This window comes from Cnephaeus nilssonii (assembly GCF_951640355.1).
Source record: "Cnephaeus nilssonii genome assembly, chromosome: X".
NCBI classification, from domain to species: Eukaryota; Metazoa; Chordata; class Mammalia; order Chiroptera; family Vespertilionidae; genus Cnephaeus; species Cnephaeus nilssonii.
Window position 1 is genome coordinate 12,879,650 of NC_137071.1, and position 19,473 is coordinate 12,899,122.

The following is a 19,473-nucleotide window of genomic DNA, read 5'->3' on the forward strand; positions in this document are numbered from 1 at the left end:
GTCAGTGAATATCAATTCAACATTTTCTTGGTCGGTGTAAGGGCTGGAGGCAACCTCAAGGGCATACAGAAACCTACAATACTGCTGGATTTCCACGCGTAAGAATCCCCATGCTGCCCTTGATTTGGTCTTAATTGTTTTCAGTTCTAGTCATAATTGACTTCCATTTTTCCATCAACAAGAGGGGCTAGAGATTATGGTTTTTAATGCCTTGACTTACTGGGTTTTGCTGTCCTTAAATCTAAAACACTTTGTGTCTGATGGAGGAGTTGGTTCTGATATTAGTATCTTGTCTTTAGCTGTTCAACAAGAACTTTGGCGATTTCCACAGCCTATTGTCAGTGAGATTTATATAGAGAAAAAATTTCTTCTGTCCATTAGTAACTACATTTTCAAACTTTCATGGCTGATACCTAGTCCATGTTTACTTGCAGTATCATTAATAGCTGCTTCTCTTTTCACCCAAGGACATTTCCTTAAGGCTAAGGTGTTGTGAGTTGGGAGGATTAAGGACGGATTCTCTGATGAATACATTGTCAATTTCTCCCCCTTGGCTTCTTTCTGAATCTAGCCATCCCAGATTGTTCCCTAGATGTTCTCAGACTCTGAGGGTCTAGACTCCTCTTCCAGGTATCTCTAAAATCCTTATCTGAGGGGCTGAATCAGTCTCAGGGTCAGCAGTTTTCAAAAGTCTGGTGACTCTTGGAGACTTGTAGGAGCAATCTGGAAAGTCACTGGAGACTTACCCCAGCTTCTTAGAAAACATTAAGAAATACACATTTCTCTACAAGAAAATAAGAGGGAATAGAGCAGCCACTGGAAGCTTCTCGCTTGGCAAAAGGGGAGCAGTATTGACAGAATTTGTACACTCAGGTGATTTACTGTCATTTGCTTCTAATAAATACACTATCCAGAAGTTCAGGGCCAAATGGCACTAAGTGAATTGTCAATGGGTTCTTTTACATGTCAGAAGGCTAAATAAAATACAAGAGAAGGGTACAAATTGTATGTCTGATATAAGGAACTTTACAAGATATCCCAGAGCCTTTTGTTTTATTTATGGGATTTTAATTATTGAAGCTGTTTTTCTTTGAGCTTCCCTCTGCTTATTTATTATTCCTAAATTTTAGTTTAGGAATTGAGTGAATTACCTGAAATTTCCTTGCTCAGGGTCTTTTCAGATCACTCGGTAATGTTTTGTGGTGTTAGAATATTTGTTAGTGGTAGGATATAAACTGAAATACTGGGTCATGCTTACCTGTGGTTCTACCAAGTGACATCTGAAAAGCTCTCTCCTAAGAGTCACCGGCAGCATATAAAAACCTATATCCATGGATCCTACACCCAGAGATTCTAATTCAGTTGTGAGGTAGAGTTTAGGAAGCTCAACTTTTTAGAAAGTCCCCCAGACAATTCCGATATACAGGTAAGTTTGAAACCCCCTGTCCTGGGCACTCTGAACACATCAGTTGAATGATTTCTAAATAAAAGAGAATTGAACACAGATTGAAGTCCACAGGGAACAATTGGAGAGCAAGAATATTCTTATAGTCATTAGGGGAACAATCACATGGGAAACTTCCATAAATGTTAATTAATTTAACATATACAAGTCACTTCTCACTTTATAAGTTGGCGTGAAATTGCTTTCTTCTGACTTGCTGTTCAAGGGTGACTTGCTATAAAAATGAATTGAGCCCTAGCCGGTTTGGCTCAGTGAGTAGAGCATCAGCCTGTGGACTGAAGGGTCCCGGGTTCAATTCCGGCCAAGGGCGCATGCCTGGGTTTCGGGCTCGATCCCCAGTGTGGGGCATGCAGGAGGCAGCCAATCAATGATTCTCTCTCATCATTGATGTTTCTATCGCTCTTTCCCTCTCCCTTCCTCTCTGAAATCAATAAAAATATATTTTTAAAAAATGAATTGAAAATCTGTGGGATCTGGAGGGCAAATATATTTATTCAATTTGGACCAAAGCCAGGACACTAGTACATATTACCTTCAAAAGTCCTATGAAAAACAACAGTCCTTCCACACAGTTATATTATTGACAATGGATTCTAAGCATTATCTGTCAACAAGTGCTCTGGGACTGGCGTGTGACATTTTTACTGTAAACTCTCCTTTACTGTCAGTAGCAACCTTTCCTTCACTGAGATTGTCTTACCATTTCTACTACAAAACCTATATTTTAAGGGTTGTACTTGGATGGTGGTTCATTGGGTTTTTTTTATATGTTTTTATTGATTTTACAGGGAGAGGGAGAGAAAGAAACATCAATGAGAAAGAATCATTGATGGGCTGCCTCCGGCATGCCCCCTATTGGGCAACCCAGGCATGTGCCCTGACCAGGAATCGAACTGTGACCTCCTGGCTTATAGGTCAACACCCAACCACTGAGCCACACCAGCCAGGCATCTGGATGGTAGTTTTAATTTTTGTTTGAAACTTGGCAATTTTACTTGGAAAAAACACAAATTATTGGAAAGAGGTTTATTTATTTTTATGGTGTAAAGTAGCTCTTGTCAAAGCTTTTTCCTATGCTTGGCTTTCAAACAAAGGTTTACAGGCCATTAGCCCATAATGTGAATTGACCCCATTTGGTATTTTCCCCTTTTCTTCAAAATGGTAAAGAACTGTTATTCACTTTGGTGAAGTGTTTACTGCCTCTTCACTGTAACTACATAACATTTTAAAAATCTTATTTCTGTGGGACTTTGGCATTATTATTATAACTGCTGCAGAATGTACACAGATGGCATAATAGATCCAAAGGAAGTTTTAGAGGAACATAGTGGCAATGTATAAAGTAAAAATCCATTTCCACAGTGGCAGCACATTATAGTCCCATTTGACCGCCTCATCCCATGGGGCCTTGGCCTCAGTAGGAATAAGTACTATACAGTTTGGGGGAGACATGAATCGGTTCAAGTTTTTGCCCAGTTGTTTCAATTATGTCTGCTTTAAAAATGCAGGAGGAAAAAGGAATCTCTTTTCTCAACGGAGCCTTTTTTATTTATTCGGCAACAGTAAAAATAATACATTATATATTTCCTATTATGTGTTCAATGCCACCCCAGATGTCAGAGGAGCAGAGGCGGCCAGTGCTCCCTGCCCTGGAGGAGCTGAGAGTCATGAAATAATTGACCATTGGGGACAGACAGATTCAGCAGGAGCTAAGTGTGATAAACTGCCAATCTGGTCAAATTTTGTTTTAGAAGTAAAGACAGGGAGCCACTAACTACGTTTTTCAAGTAGATTTTATTTTTTAGGGCAGTTTTAGGTTCACAGCAAAAATGAATGGAAGGTAGAAAGATTCCCCATGTACCCTTTTGCCCCCACATATACACAGCCTCCCTCATTATAAACATCCCCCACTCGAGTGGGATATTTGTTACAGTTAATGAAACTGCATTAACACATAATCACCCACAGTCCATAGCTTGCCTTAGGGTTCACTCTTGGTGTTGGACATTCTGTGCATTTGGTCAAATGTCTCCACCATTATAGTACCATACAGAATGGTTTCACTGCCCTAAAAATCATCTGCACTCTCCTTACTCATTCTCCCTTCCCCCAGCCCTGGCATCCATTGATCTTTTTACTGTCTCCTTAGTTTTGCCTTTTCCAAAATGTTATGTGCAGTTGACCCTTAAACAACAATATGGGTTAGGGGTGTTGATCCCCCACACAATTGAAAATCCACGTGTAGCTTTGACTCTCCCAAAACTTTACTAGTAGCCTACTGTTGACTAAAAGCCTACCAATAACATAAACAGTCTGTTAACACATATTTTGTGCATTTCAAACCCAAGTTGTTCAAGGGTCAATTGTAGTTGGAATCAGACAGTATGTGGCCTTGTTAGAGTTGCTGCTTTTAGGAAGCTGCACTTACTACATCTCCTCTACGTCTTTTCAAGGCTCGATAACTCATTTCCTTTTAGCGCTGGATAATATTCCATTGTCTGGATTTACCACAGTTTATCCATTCACTTCCTGAAAGACATTTTGGTTGTTTTCAAGTTTTGGCAATTATTAATAAAGCAGCTATAAACATCTGTATGCAGGTTTTTGTGTGTACATAAATTTTCAACTCCTTTGGGTAAATACTAAGTAGTATGATTGCTGGATCCTATGGTAATGGTATGTTTCATTTTGTAAGAAACTGCCAAACTGTCTTCCAAAGTGGCTATACCATTTTACTTTCCCACTGACAGTGAATGAGAGTAACCGTTGCTCCACAACCTTGTCAGCATTTGGTGTTGGCAGTGTCCCGTATTTTGGCCATTCTAATAGGTACATAGTGATACCTCATTGTTGTTTTATTTTATTTTATATATTTTTAAAATGTATTTTATTGGTTTTTTACACAGAGAGGAAGGGAGAGGAATAGAGAGTTAGAAATATCGATGAGAGAGAAACATCGATCAGCTGCCTCCTGAACACTCCCTACTGGGTATGTGCCCGCAACCAAGGTATATACCCTTGACCAGAATCGAACCTAGGACCCTTGAGTCCGCAGGCCGACGCTCTGTACACTGAGTCAAACCGGTTAGGGCTCATTGTTGTTTTAATTTGCATTCTCCTGATGACTTAGGATGTGGAGCTTCTTTTCATATTCTCTTTTCCATTTGTGTATCTTTGGTGAGGTGTTTTTGGCCCATTTTTTATCGGCTTGTTTGTTTTCTTATTGTTGTGTTTTAACAGTTCTTTGTATATGTTGGATAATGGTCCTTTATTGTTATTACAGTGAATTTGAACTGTTTATATCTTTTGCAAATATCTTCTCCCAGCTTATGGCTTGTTTTTTTATTCTTTGAACACTAATTGCCATTTCACTTTGGTGTTTGATCTTTCCTTATTTCTAAACAAACAAACAAACCCCACTTTTTCTGTTCCTGTTCTCTTACTAGCTGCTTAGCTCCTCTTATTCTGTGCCACCTATTTGTAGCAAGATGATATATTAGTTTGCTAAGGCTGCCATAACAAAATACCACAGACTGGGTGGCTTAACCAACAGAAATGTATTTCCTGACAGGTCTGGAGGCTAGAAGTCTGAGATCAAGGTTTTGAAAGGGTTTGTTTCTTCTGAGACTCCTTGGCTTGTAAATGGGCCATCTTCTCCATCTTCACATGGTCTTCCCTCTGTATGTGTCTGTATCCTAATCTCTTCTTCTAAGAACACCAGCCCTGTTGGTTTAGGTCCCACCCTGGTGACCTCATTTTAACTTAATTACCTCTTTAAAAGCCCAATCTCCAAATATAGTCACATTCAGAGGTACTAAGGGGTTAGGACTTCAACCCCCAATTCAATATGAATTGGTGGAGGAACACAATTCAGCCCATAACAGATGGTCCTTGTGAATTGTTTTCTATAAACCCCTTTGAACATGTGGCATTTGTCTCTGCTAGAATTGAAACGCCAGGATTTAGAATTCTGTGTTGAAGAAAGGAATTGGAGCTACATAATAAAGGTTAGCGAAAAGATGGTGCTTTAACCTTGGCCGTATGAAAAGCATCTGTTAGGAAGCTCAGTTTCTCAATGGAGTCTCTTTAGGCCCAGAACAACTATTCTTCAGATCAGCCCCGTTTCTTGCAAAGGAACATGAGCATCCTAGAGTGCCATTGCCTACTGAGCAGTGCCTGTCAGGTTGCTCTGCTCCTCCCTCCTCTCAGCCAGAAATTTCAGTCACTTCCCCTTTTGAGCTTTGTTCTTACCTGCTTGCTTTACCCATATTTTTTTTTCTTAAATTTTTCAATTTCTTGCTCTTCTGTCCTTTCTTTATGCCTGATGATAGCACCTGTAGACATTTGTTGTTTTCACTAGTGTCACCCAGGACTAAGCTGTCCCTTTGTAAGGTACTTTGTAGTTCCTGTCATCCTTTCAAATGTCTGTCATGGGTCCTCTCAACAAACAGCCTTCTAGGGTAGCAATGGATTGTGCCCCATTGTACTGGTGAAGAAATTGAGTTATGTAATATAACTTCCTTTGCATTCTCATAGCACCCTGTGGGTGAGTGCCCTTCTCATAGGACTTATCCTGTATCCTGAATTGTTTTGACTTTCTCTTCCACTGAGTTCATTGGGGCACAGGGTTGTATCTTATTTATCCGTGCTTTGCCCATTGGAGCCAGCTCACTAAATTTTGGTGAGAGAATTCTTAGTGGAAAATAAGGCCACACAAGCAATTTTAAGGATTTTGGAGGAATTAGTCCTGTGAAGCAATTCTGTCTATGAATGGAGGGCAATGTGCAGTAAAATTCTAGACCCTCCTATATTGCTTGGCTTGACTCACGTGTGCCATGGATTAATGCCACAAAATTTCTTTGGCATTTTCAGATTTAATATCTGTCATTTCAACACTTTGTGAGTGATATTAAAGACAAGTGACATAGTATCTTTCATTTTGCTGATGCCACATTTGAATTGAAGCAAAAGAATGTGAAATCACTTAACTACACAGATACAGGTCCTGTTCTCTGTTCACCATCAGCTAAATACATTCATATAGTGGTAATAATTGTCTTACTTTGTGGAAAATAGGGACCTAAAAGAGAGACAACAGCTAGTATGAAAAGTGAAGGAATCTTAAGAAGTGATTTTCTTTTTTAGCCAGAAAATAAGTTTTATGGAAGAAATTATATGCTTTAGTGTACATGGGTATTTGGAGCTTTCTAATGGGTCTCAAAACAAGTCCTATTTAGTGTTAAGGATTTCTACTTTATTTCCTGAACGGCTAACATGAAAGCAGGAGAGTTTTATTATTGCTAGAAGTAGTACTGAAATAAAAGTAGCAGAGGAGTCCTTTCTAAGCCAGTTGACATTCTTAGAATTTACGTTGTTAAAACCTTACAAGGCGTTAGAAAGAAGCCTGTGTCAGAGCCTATCTGGTCCAGTTCTTCTTTTTATCACTTTTTTAAGCCCATGGGTTAGTCTATTGAAAAAATTGTTGTTGGATTTTAGAAATGAGCCTTTTCTCTATTGTTAATAACTAATAACAGGTAAAACACACACAAAAACAATTCACACCTATCAAATACATATGGTAGAAAGTCACTTAAGCACCAATTCGTGCTTAAAATCGTATTTTTTATAATTGTGGGAAAATTCTTCAGAAAAATAAATTTTGAAATGGGTAGCAAATCCTATTTTCCTTTTTCTCATTTTCTTGCAAATAAAAAATGATCTGAGGTTTTTTTTAAATTATTTCTTTGATTAGTTTAAGGGAATTTTTCTCATAGGGAACTAACTAACGCTGCAGTTCACAACATAATTAGCTGTCTGTTTATGACCGGGAAGTGATTGTGGAAGCACAAAGAAGTTTGATAATAGAAAAAGTGGCTCCCATAATCCTGGGCTTCTGGGGCTTTTGCTGTAGATGTTATTGTTAGATATACATAGTTTTAATCTTCAATGACTTAGGGAAATACTGACAACATAATGTTATAGTCCAAAACTAAGTAACCGTTATGATTCAAATTTGTAGTTTATATGCAAGGTGGAAAAATTAGGAAGAAACACTCAGATTATTTATAGTTGTTATCTCTGCATGGATTATGATCTTTATTTTCTCCTTTATATTTGTACGGACTTCCTAAATTCTATAATCTGAGCATGTATTGCTTTCACAACAAGAAACAAATTATAAGCACTGAAATTTTACAAAGAAATACTTTACTCAACTTACAATAATTCTTCAAATAATTTACCAGTTGAGGGAGAAAATCACATACAGATGACCCCACACCAGCTTTTTTTCTCCATGCCTCCCCCCCCCCCCAAGTCAAACCTAAGATCTTAATTATTCGGAGTGTGATCAGTAAACCAGCAGCAGAGGCATCACCTGGGAACTTGTTAGAAATGCAAAATAGCAGGCCCTCCCCAAACCCACCGCATCAGTATCTGCATATTAACAAGATTCCCAGGTGATTCCTAGGCACATTCAAGTTTGAGAGGCGCTGATCCAAGACACTCTCCCATCTTAATACCCAAGGCCTACTTCAATTTTATTCACCCATTGATTCGAGATATCCTTTTGTGAAAACTTCAAAATGACAAATGTGCAGACTACAGAAGCCTACCCAGGTTTAAAGTAGAGTTGGTATGATAGTCTGGTCTTTTAAAATATATTCTGTGATTAAGCTTTAAAATATAGTGGCCTAAACTGGGACTGATGGGGGCGAGGCAAGAAAGCATGAGGTCTTCCGCTTTGTTTCTTCTTAACTAGAAGGAACAAGGGAGAAGTAAATGAGGGTTTTCAAAATGGCTTTCAGCTTCTCAAGATTAGTGGCTTATAAAAGAGAGACCCGGAATGCATTTCTACATCCACTTCATGTCAGGGCCACTCTATATGTGCCCAGGGGCAAGTTTCACCCACTCACCACATTCTAGCCTCATTGATATAGCTCGTCTGTAAAGATTTCAAGACATTGAACTAAAATTTTTTGGAAATGAAAACAAAATTCTGTTTCTTATTTTGCTACTAAAAGGTTTACTTTGGAATTTACTTTTCCTGGTGTTGCTGACTTTTCTGTGTTGATGCTCAGAACAAAAATAACAAAGATGACATTTTTCAGTGGCAACATGGAGCCTCTTCATGTGGCTTTGTTTTTCTCTCTGAATACTGCCAGTTTTGTTTTTGTTTTGTTTTTCAATTAAACATGTCTTTAGATTGTGACAGAAGAGAGACTACAGTTTTTCAGGTAATTTTCACTGGAGTTGCTTTGCCCATAAGTGTAGGTTCTGTACATTTTCTGTTTTCCTCTTTAAGATAGCTATATATAAAGTAGTATATAAAAGTTGTCATATATTTGGGCAACGAACTCTGGATTCTAATAAGGTGCCTTTCTTTAAGCCCATTTCTGTAAATATGCACTCAACCTTTGCACTTTTATGGTCTTATAGGCATGATAACAGATGTTACTAGTTTTATAAAAGTCCTTTCCTGTTTTGTCTTTTCCATTGAAATGGTTACTTGTCCCATTTGTAGTGACAAGTACGCAACAAAAACAAGGGCACCAATGGCGCAGTCTATAGGTGATAATGCCATGGTTGATGGTCTTCATCTGCAAAACATTTTGTCTTTTTTTTTGAGTGCAGAAAATTGGGAAAACCTGGTAAGATTTTTTTCATGTACTTTTAAAAAATATACTCCTATCACCAATGAGGGAAAAAATATTAAGCAATTTTCCAGCAGTTAGACCATAATGCGAGCTAATCACTTTATTTTGAAGAAAAGCATTTTTTAAACAGTTGAGCTAGTAAATTTACTTTTAAAATGTATTGTGCTTACACAGTAGATGGTTTTATTTCCATGATGTTTTTTACTACATAATTACACATCTTAATTACATAATTACTATCATAATTATTATGTAATTGCATGTACTTCCACTAATTACAAAATCAGGAAGTGTAATTATCTAGTAAAAACTTTATGAAATTTCATGCACTAAAATTACTTGAAAGGCTATTCCAGTGGTCTACTGGAAGGCTTTCCGTGGTTAGCCTTCCTCCCGACTTTAGTTTAGAGATTGAACCCAGAGGCCAGTACAAGGACAACAACCATAAACAGAACAACACTAAACTAAGTGTTGTGATATAGGTAAGTTGGCCCTTGTTCTTTATGAATTAAAGCCAGGAAGTGCTTGAATTTTTTGTGGTGATGGAACTGTGATGAGAATAGTATATTATGTTGGATGTAGGCATCAAAGAAACTTTCAGTGGAAAGGGCAGTTCTTTCTTAGGAAAGAAAACCTTAACAGAATTGACAATCAAGGCATTCCGGTTACAAAACAGCCAGGCCTTCTATAATTCTATAATCTGAATAGCTTGTTTAACATATCTCTGCCTTTAAAAGCAAAATAATGTTATTATTTAAAATTTTGTTTCCTTAGTTTGAAGAGGGCTTTTTCCCCCAGTTTGTGTTTATCTACTAATATAAGAGCAAACATGTCAACAGAGCATAATTTTTTTCTCCTGCTACTTGATGTCAAAAGCAGCTTTTGAGACATAAACGTACATGCACAAACATGTAACATCAGACCCTAAATAAAGACAGAAGGTTTAATTCAATAAAGCTATGATGCCTTTACCATTCAAAACGACATGCAAATTGCACAGTAAAACAATAGTCATGACAGCAAATTAGATATGACATCTAAATTACACTACAAAGAGAAATACCAGAACCATTTTTGGTCTGTAGGAGTCTATTTTAGCCCAGGTTTAAAACCCAGTCTTTATTGTCTAAGTAGGGTAATGTTATGTATAAGACTAATTGGAGAGCTTGGTTGAATTAATTGCAGATTAATTAGGAAGAAAGGGCTTATAATACTCGTGGCAAAAAGGAGAGAAGATCCTTTAAGTATCATGATAGAATGTGCTATAAGTTTTAGGAATAGTAAATTATTGTTATTTGTATAACATCTGTAATGCTCTGTTCTAACATGACCTAAATAAAGGTTTAGACATAGTTATACTAAATTTTCTTCCCCTCACAATTCATGCTTTTCACTTTTGAGTCAGCTACTTAACATGTATATTAGTTACTTCTTTTAAAAATGCAGTCTTTTTTATATTTGACATCTTAATTCTTTAATTACAACTCGAAGGTGGTAACACCAGAATCATAATTTTGCAGAGGCTTGAGTAAAATGATATTTGTGACGGAAGACTAAAAGTCTGTAGTGTTAGGAGCAGGTGACATTCCTTTTTTTTTTTTTTTTCCTAAAATCTTTCTAAAGAAGCACTCTGTGGTTTTATCACTTATTGGCTTTGTGACTTTTTTACACCAGCTAAAATTAGTAATAAATATGACTTTTAAAAAGTTCATGAAAGATATGAAAACACAACCCACTTTCTTCAAGCAAATTCGAGAATTTGTAGTCATCCAGAATTATCTCATGCTCTCAGGGGTATTTGGGATTGAAACACATTTAGTCTAATTCTAGTGTTTTTCTGTAGTGGTTTGAGATTATTCTTAAGTTGCATATCCTTTTCCTCTTTGGAATCTTTGCTTAGCTCAGAATTTAATGTCTCCATCATTTCTTATTTGTCTTTACTCTGTTCTGATAACATTTCTTTTCAGAAGTGTTTATGCTCCCTTCATGAAACAACACTTACCTCTTATGTGTCTTCTTAATCTTTTATTTTTGTTTTTTACCATTGCATGTGCCACATCAGAATAGCCTTTAATTTTTCAAAGTTAAGTGTTTTGCTTAGTCCTCACCTTTCGAATTACGGTGCAGATTTCATTTTTGAACTGGCTTAATGTTTAAACTGACTGGGTTTTATTTTTGCTCTGTTTTCTTGGTTTTCATGGAATTTAGCATATGTTTTTATTATCCTCTGTAATCCTTTAAATTTTTAAAAATTATATAAGGGAATCACCCATAACGTTGGAAGTTTAATTGTGTCCTTGTGATGTCTCCAGTTACTCACTAGCCCCAGGCCCAGATCTGGTGTTGATTTGCATGCGATTAGCCAGTGCCCATTTATTATTTTATGCTGTACTATCATGTCCATATAATGGGTGCTACCCCTCATATGCAGAAAACACTCATCATCAATTGGACCCATTCTTAGAGTCGTTTGTCCTATAGTTGTCATGAATTTATTCAGACCCATCAGTATTCTCTTACCTTGTGGCCAACAGGACGGTAACTAGACTGAATTAGTAGCCTGTCATTGAGTTCAATTGAATTAACATTGATTGCATTCTCTCCATTAAAGGCCCTGGGAAACCTTTATCCCCTTAGCGTGTGAGCCCTGCTAGCCTCAGCACCTCCCTTAAAGCTTAGGGCTTAACCCAGCTGTGGTCACAAAAAGATAGGTTTGCCGGCTATTTAGAGACTGATATGCTTTTCTCGTTTTAAGAAATTATCGTAAAACCTAAATTGAAAATAGGAATTCTTTTAAAAAGAGGTCTGTGTAACCCCGGTTTTCTCTGTTTCTCCCTTCTTCACACCCTGCCCCCCAAAATTAATTCATCCGGTGTTTGTTGAATAATATATGTAAAGGACACAAGTATAAGCAAGACCTGGCTTTAGAGGTAATAATAGTTCTGATTGTTTCTTATTCATGCATTCACCTCTAAGCACCTATTCTTTATAGGACTTTACTCTTTGTGGAGAACATTCCCATCCATTATCTTTTACTTTTCCCATTGGATAGGGGCAGTTGACATTTTTCAGATGAAAAAACAACCTCAAAGAGTTGAAATGACCCTCCCGAGGTAGCAAAGCTGGGGAGTGTGAGAGCCCAGCTTTCTTTCTTCTGTGTCACAGCTGCCTTGTTCTTAATCTAGTAAGTAGGGAAACTTCAACCTGAAGGACTTAAGTCTAATACAAGGGAGTGGCACGAAGTGCTATAGGATCTCCACATACAGTTGAGGGAAGGAGTCCTGGTGGAGATGGACTCTCAGGCCTTGAAGAGTGAATAAAATTTTACTAATGAACAAAATAAACTGACGAACCAAAGGTCCAGAAGCATGGAACAGACTGACAGATCTCAGAGGGGAGGGGTTGCGGGGGGACAGGAAGAGATTAACTAAGGAACATATATCCATATATGTATAGCCCATGGACACAGACAGTATGTGGGGAAGGCCTGGGTGGGGCAGGGACTGGATGGAGGGGGGCAAATGGGGGACATTTGTAATACTTGCAACAATTTAAAAAAGAGTGAATGAGCCCGGCAGGTATGGCTCAATGGATTGAGCGGCATCCCATGGACCAAGAGGTCATTGGTTCTATTCCCGGTCAGGGCACATGGCCAGGTTGCGGGCTTGATCTCCAATAGGGAGTGTGCAGGAGGCGGCAGATCAATGTTTCTCTCTCATCGTTTCCATCTCTCCCTCTCCTTTCCTCTCTCTCTCTAAAATCAAGAACAACATATTTTAATAAAAAGAGTGAATGAGATTTTAATAGGCACAGATGCACGTAGTTTGAGAGAGTGAGTTTTGTCTTTCTTGCTGTTCTTTAAGTGCCCTATTGCTTATCTAGCTTTTATAAATCAAAGACCCTCATTTGACAAATGCATGATGATTTTAAATCATTTTGAATTGAAGGTGTAATCAAAAAGTGCTTATTATGACACTGGCCTATACAAAGCTTTAAAACCAAGGCTGGAGGCTGGAAGGCTGTTCTCTCTTCACTCCCCACTATACCCACTGGTGCCACTTTAAAAGAAGTTGACTCCATCCTGTAGGATACATCTGTCAGAAGTGTATTAAAGTGTTTTCTTATGTTAAATAATTTAACTCAGAATATGATAATGTAAGTATTTTGACACAAAAACGTTACATACTGTGATTTATCCACTTATCTTAAAACAGATGTCTTTAAAAGAAAGAAGTATGATAAGACAAAACAAAACAGAAATAGGAATTAAAAGGGATGAATGACAGACTGAACTAGTTTTATTTAGAGGATAAAAATGAAGTCCTGCTAGCATTATGACCATAAAATATAAAAATGTTTTTACTTGAAGCATGATGAATTCTTTTACTATCATATGGTGAACATTTAGACTGGTAAGACCTATTTATAAAGTAATTTTTGTTGCTAAAATAATTCTTACGTTTTATTCGTATATTATATATTATCTTGCCAAAAAAAATGTAGATGCTGAAAAGTCAGTAAAATCCAAGATAAAAGAGAGGTCTAAACCTGAGCCCATCTTCAGGAAATTATTCAATAGAGCACAATCTGGTCTCTCGGTGAAGGCTCTACCACTTTTAACAAATGCGCCACAGTGAATTTATTAGTATGCTACAAAGAAATTTTCAAAATAATTAAGACTAAACTACACTTGTCAAAATAAATGAATGAAATACAATCTTGAATCATCCTTCTTCACTTATTGCTCATTTGCATAATTCAGTAACTTACACGGGAGTCTTTCAGTTATTGGTGAGAATTAGCAAGGTTCTGCTATTCCTTGTTGCACGGGCAGAATTGCACTGCCATGCAATTAGCTATTCGAGGCATGGACTAACGGGAAACACCAAAGAGCACAGCAGAATCTAAAGAGACAAGGCAGGGGATCTAAAGACAAGAGACAATCAAAGACACCCAACAAACTCAAGCTGGTAGACCACAGGGAATTTTGAATGAAGCCTCTTAATTTATTTTGAGAATAAGAAATCAGTAGTATGAGAGAAATCTCAACAAGATTAGCTGACTAAGCCTACTTAAAAAAAAATATCTCTATAGTGCATGGTGCGCCAGGTTAACCACTCCTGTTTGTTAGTCTGTATACAGCTCAACAAATAGCCGGCAAAGCCTTTCATGGGTATATAGTGCTTTCCATTCAGGTTTTCTCTCTTTGAAGGAGGTCGTTTATATCAATGAGATCTGTAGATGCAAATTGCTCTCCCTATATGTGAGGGGTCATTCCTTTCACAGCAGACTTGCTCATCTCTTTCATAGAGGTTTTGTTATTTTTCTACTGCTCCCAAAGGAATGATGGGAACACCCCCACCCCCGTTGGGCCCCCATCTAAGTTAGCCTCCAGATCTTTTCCCTGCAGTTCTGTGAAACTTTTGTGTGCTGATCTTTGGGAACAAAACAAGCTGTTGGCAGCAGCCTTTGGGCCTGAATCAGGAAACTTTTTTCCTTCGTTCAACCTGAAATATCATCTCTTTAGATTTGCCTTTTTCTCTCACCTAATTCTAAGGAAATCTATTTGTCATTGCAGCAGAATGTCACTATAACATGCTAAGGGCATGTGGGAAATTCTTGGAAGCAGTGTCCTGAAAATGTCATTTTTAGTTTGACTCCCAAATGATATAAGCTCATAAAAATTAGAGGAACAGAAAAGTAACGGGATCTATTTAAGGTTAACTATGAAAACCTAACTTCTGATCCCATTACTGAAGTGGAAGGAAAGATAATATTTATCTTTTGCCTAAGCTTTTAAAGAATCATACAAACATTCCATAGGTTTTAGCCTTAGTGCTCAGGAGTCTTAGGAAGGAGGAGTTTTAGTCACACTGTTTGAGCACTCTGTAAATATTTGTTGTCTTGTTCCTTCTGCTAGCATTTGTTAAGCAACAAGGGCATTGACCTGGGCTCCTGAAAGGAGTGGTTAAAAGCCCTCTCTCTGGAGTCAGAAAGTTCAAGTTTTGGCTTTCCACCTCTTGCTAGATAAATAACCTTGGGGTATGTGGCTTACCCTCCTGCCACCTCATCTGTACAGTGGCAATGTGAAGAGCACCTGTCTCATGGGGTCTAAATTAAACAGGATAATATTGAAACAGTGATATGTAAAATGCCTAGAACAGTGCCTGGCACATAGTAAGCATGCAATAAGTGTCGGTTGGTTTTATTACTTCTGAGAATAATGCTTTGCCCAGTGCATTTAGGATTATGGTTACTGTATCTGAATTGGTTTCTGTAGCCTCTCATTGGCCATGTTTTGTTCATATTTGTGTCTCCAGCATCTAGCATAGCACCAGGCATATTTTAAATGGTTGGTTCTTACTTACTGAATGGTTACAATATGAAAAAAAGCATGGTCCCTACTCTCAGGGAGCTTAAAATTGACCTTGATAACTGTTTTTTAGTTTTCTTATCAAAATAGCATTTATGTCAGAAGTATATTAGAAAGGATGAATTTATCCTCATTATTAATAATAGTGGAAGGGGTTGCAATACAAGTAATCTACATATCATTAGCATTTTGTTTAGCTATGTTCCTTTGGCATGTGTTCCATTAATATTAAACAATCAGTAATAACTCTTGGCTCTTTTCTACAGAGGGTAAAAAATAGTTGTATTTGTGTGCAGAAAGTCAGCCAAACCATATCCCCAAATCATGTACCTTTTAGCAGAGTACTTTTTTTTTTTAACATTTGGAAAGCCTGCCTCAAGTAGATGTTGTCAGCTCTTTTTTTATTTACATTTTATTTTTCAACTAGAGACCCAGTGCATGAAATTCATGCTCTGGTAGGGTCCCTAGTGGCTGCTGGCTGCCAGCCGGGTACTCTCTCCCTTCACCCGGCCGCCTGCCAGCGCCAGGGCCTCCCTCCCTTCTCCCAGCCGGCCTGCCCCCTGGTCAAACTCCCAGAAGAACTCCAGTTGAGGGGACAATTTGCATACTACGCTTTTATTATATAGGATTACAGTTTACCTTTGATATTATTTTGTATTAGTATTAGGTGTACAGCATGGTGGTTAAATAATCATATACTTTACAAAATGTTCTCCCCAATATTTTAAATACCCCCTGGCACCATACATAGTCATTATAATATCATTGACTACTAGAGGCCCAGTGCATGCAATTCATGCACTTGGGGTGGGGGTGGGGGATCCCTCAGCCTGGCCTGCACCCTCTCGCAGTCCGGGAGCCTCAGGGGATGTCTGACTACCTTAGTGCTTCCGCGGAGGTGGGAGAGGCTCCCGCCACCGCCGCTGTGCTCACCAGCTGTGAGCCCGGCTTCTGGCTGAGCAGTGCTCCCCCTGTGGGAGCGCACTGACCACCAGGGGGCAGCTCCTGCATTTAGCATCTGTCAGTGCGCATCATAGCGACAGGTCATTCTGCCGTTCGGTCAATTTGCATATTAGCCTTTTATTATATAGGATGTTCCCTATGCTGTACTTTACATCCCCATGACTGTTTTGTAACTGCCAATTTATACTTCTTAATCCCTTCACCTTTTTCACCCAGTCTCACAACCCCACTCCCCTCTGGTACCCATCAATCTGTTCTCTGTATCTATGTCTGTTTCTATTTTGTTTTTGTTTTGTTTTTTGTTTGTTTGTTTGTTTTTCAATTTTTTTATTAAGGTATTATATGTGTACATATCTTACCATTGCCCCCCCCCCCCAGTGTTTCTATTTTGTTTGTTCATTTATATTGTTCTTTAGATTCCACATACAGGGTGGGGCAAAAGTAGGTTTACAGTTGTTCATACTGAGTTTCTCATACTTACAACTGTAAACCTACTTTTGCCCCATCCTGTATAAGTGAAATCATATGGTATTTGTCTTTCTCTGACTGACATTTCATTTAACATAATACCCTCTAGGTCCATCCATGCTGTCGCAAATGGTAAGATTTTATTTTGTTATGGCCGAGTGATATTCCATTGTATATATGTACCACCGCCTTTTTATCCACTCATCTATTGATGGACACTCGGGTTGCTTTCAAAGCTTGGCTATTTCAAATAATTCTGCAATGAACATAGGGGTGCATATATTCTTTCCAATTAGTGTTTTGGGTTTCTTTGGACATATACCCAAAAGTGGAATCGCTGGGTCATAAGGCAGTTCCACTTTTAATTTTTTTAGGAACCTTCATACTGTTGTCTTTCTTTTAAAAATATATATATATATTTCTTTTATTGATTTCACAGAGGAAGGGAGAGGGAGAGAGAGATAGAAGCATCAATGATGAGAGAGAATCCTTGATTGGCTGCCTCTTGCATGCCCCCCACTGGGGATCAACCCGGGCATGTGCCCTTGTCCGGAAATGAACCCGGGACCCTTCAGTCCGCAGGCCGACAGTCTATCCACTGAGCCAAACTGGCTAGAGCATACTGTTTTCTACAGTGGCTGTACCAATCTGCATTTCCACCAACCAAGTGTTCCCTTTTCTCCATATCCTGGCCAACACTTGTTGTTTGTCGATGTATTGATGATAGTCATTCGGACAGGTGTGAGGTGGTACCTCATTATATTCTGATTTGCATTTCTCTGATGATTAGTGACCTTGATTATCTTTTCATATGGATATTGGCCATCTGTATGTCCTCTTTGGAGAAGGATCTATTCAGGTTAGCATTGTACTTTTTAAAAAATATGTTTATATTGATTTTTGAGAGAGGAAGTGGGGGAGAGAGAGAGAAACATTGATTGGTTGCCTCCTGTGTGCACCCTGACGGAGGCGGGATGGAAACCACAGCCTGGGCATGCGGCCCAACTGGAAATTGAACTGGGGACCTTTTGGTGCACAGGATGACGCTCAACCAACTGAGCCACACTGGCCAGAGCGGGTTAGCATAGCACTTCTTAACAACCAGGGTGTGTCTTTTACATTTTTTTAAATGACACGTTTGCAGATGCCACTGCTAAAAGTCTGATTCACTAGGTCTGGGGTGGGGCCCCAGCGGCTGTGTATTTTTAAAAGCTCTTCAGGTGATTCTAATGCACACCCACAGTGTTGAGAATCTCGGAGTTAGTGAAACTCTTCAGACTTTAATATTGCTCCTTGTCAAATATGCATTAACTTTGACTTTGATATAGAAAGGGGATTGGCATCTAGATAACAATTTAAATAGACAATAGAAAGGAAAATGAAGTCAAACACATGAATTATTTCCTAGATAAGGGAATCATTTATGGTGTTATAGGAGCTAATATAGCGTCTTAGAATAAAGTGAAGGAGAAAACGAGCTATGAATAGTAAGCAAGAAGAACCTGTTTTGTTTTGTTTTTTATAATGAGTAAATGGAAGGTGAAATAAATGCATTTCAACAAAATTGGCTATAAATCACGTTATTTTTCCCATTAACTTAAACATCATAAAAGTAGGAAAGGGCCTCCATGGATTCTTGAGGAGCCTGGATAGGTAACTGGGAAGGTATTGAGGTAGAGGCCAACCCAACCGTGACGTTTAGGCATCTTCACTGTTTGAGTTTCTGGGACTGTTCCCACCTCTGTCCTCTTCTGCTTACCTCTGGACTCAGCCAGGTAGCATAGCAATCTGCAGTTGCATATTGTTGCTTGTCTCACGAGGGTTCTAGACAGGGTGGTCATTCTAGAGTCTCCAGAATGGCACCTCTGGGTGCCGTGGTCATAGCTTGGGCTTGCCTCAGGTCTTCAGGCAGGAGAAATAGCTTGGCTGGCCCCACTTCCCAGCTTTGGAGTTTTGGAACTAGAAAGAGTCTTTGATCACCCTTGTTTCTGGTTGTTGGGTTTCACATCATTCCCTTTTGCCTAGATCAGTGATGGTGAACCTCTGACACACGTGTCAGCACTGACACGCGTAGCCATTTCTGATGACATGCGGCCGCTGAGGCGGCCGCATGCCGAGGATGAAACATTTGCGCATGTCATTAGAAGTGGCTACGCGTGTCAGTGTCTAACTCCAAGACTCTAGTCGCAAATGTTTCATCCTCCCCTATTAGACACTCTGTGCCGGAGGTCTGTAGGCCAAAACAACAGAAGTCCGGCACAGAGCGTCTAGTTCTGTGACTTCCGGTTAAGCCAGAATCTTTGCCCTCACTTCCGCCAACAGAGCAGGGAGCAGCGGAACGCAGCGGGGGACGCATCTCTGGGGGCCCTGCCATTACCAGTAACCAAATAACAGTTAACCACAGCAACCATTATCTACTGTTCTGGGGTGTCATGGATTTCTAATTCACCATTACTGAGATAAGTGAGGGGGAGGCTGGGAGAGGCGAGGGTTTGTGGCGTGCTATGGGTGCCGTTTTCCGCCATTAGAAATAGCAGCAGCCATTTTAA

General features: G+C 38.9%; 1 protein-coding gene across 1 annotated transcript in view; it reads left to right on the forward strand.

The window, feature by feature from the left end:
* Positions 1-19,473, forward strand: part of POLA1 (DNA polymerase alpha 1, catalytic subunit) — a 320,208-nt gene that overhangs the window by 250,199 nt on the left and 50,536 nt on the right. The window lies entirely within an intron of this gene.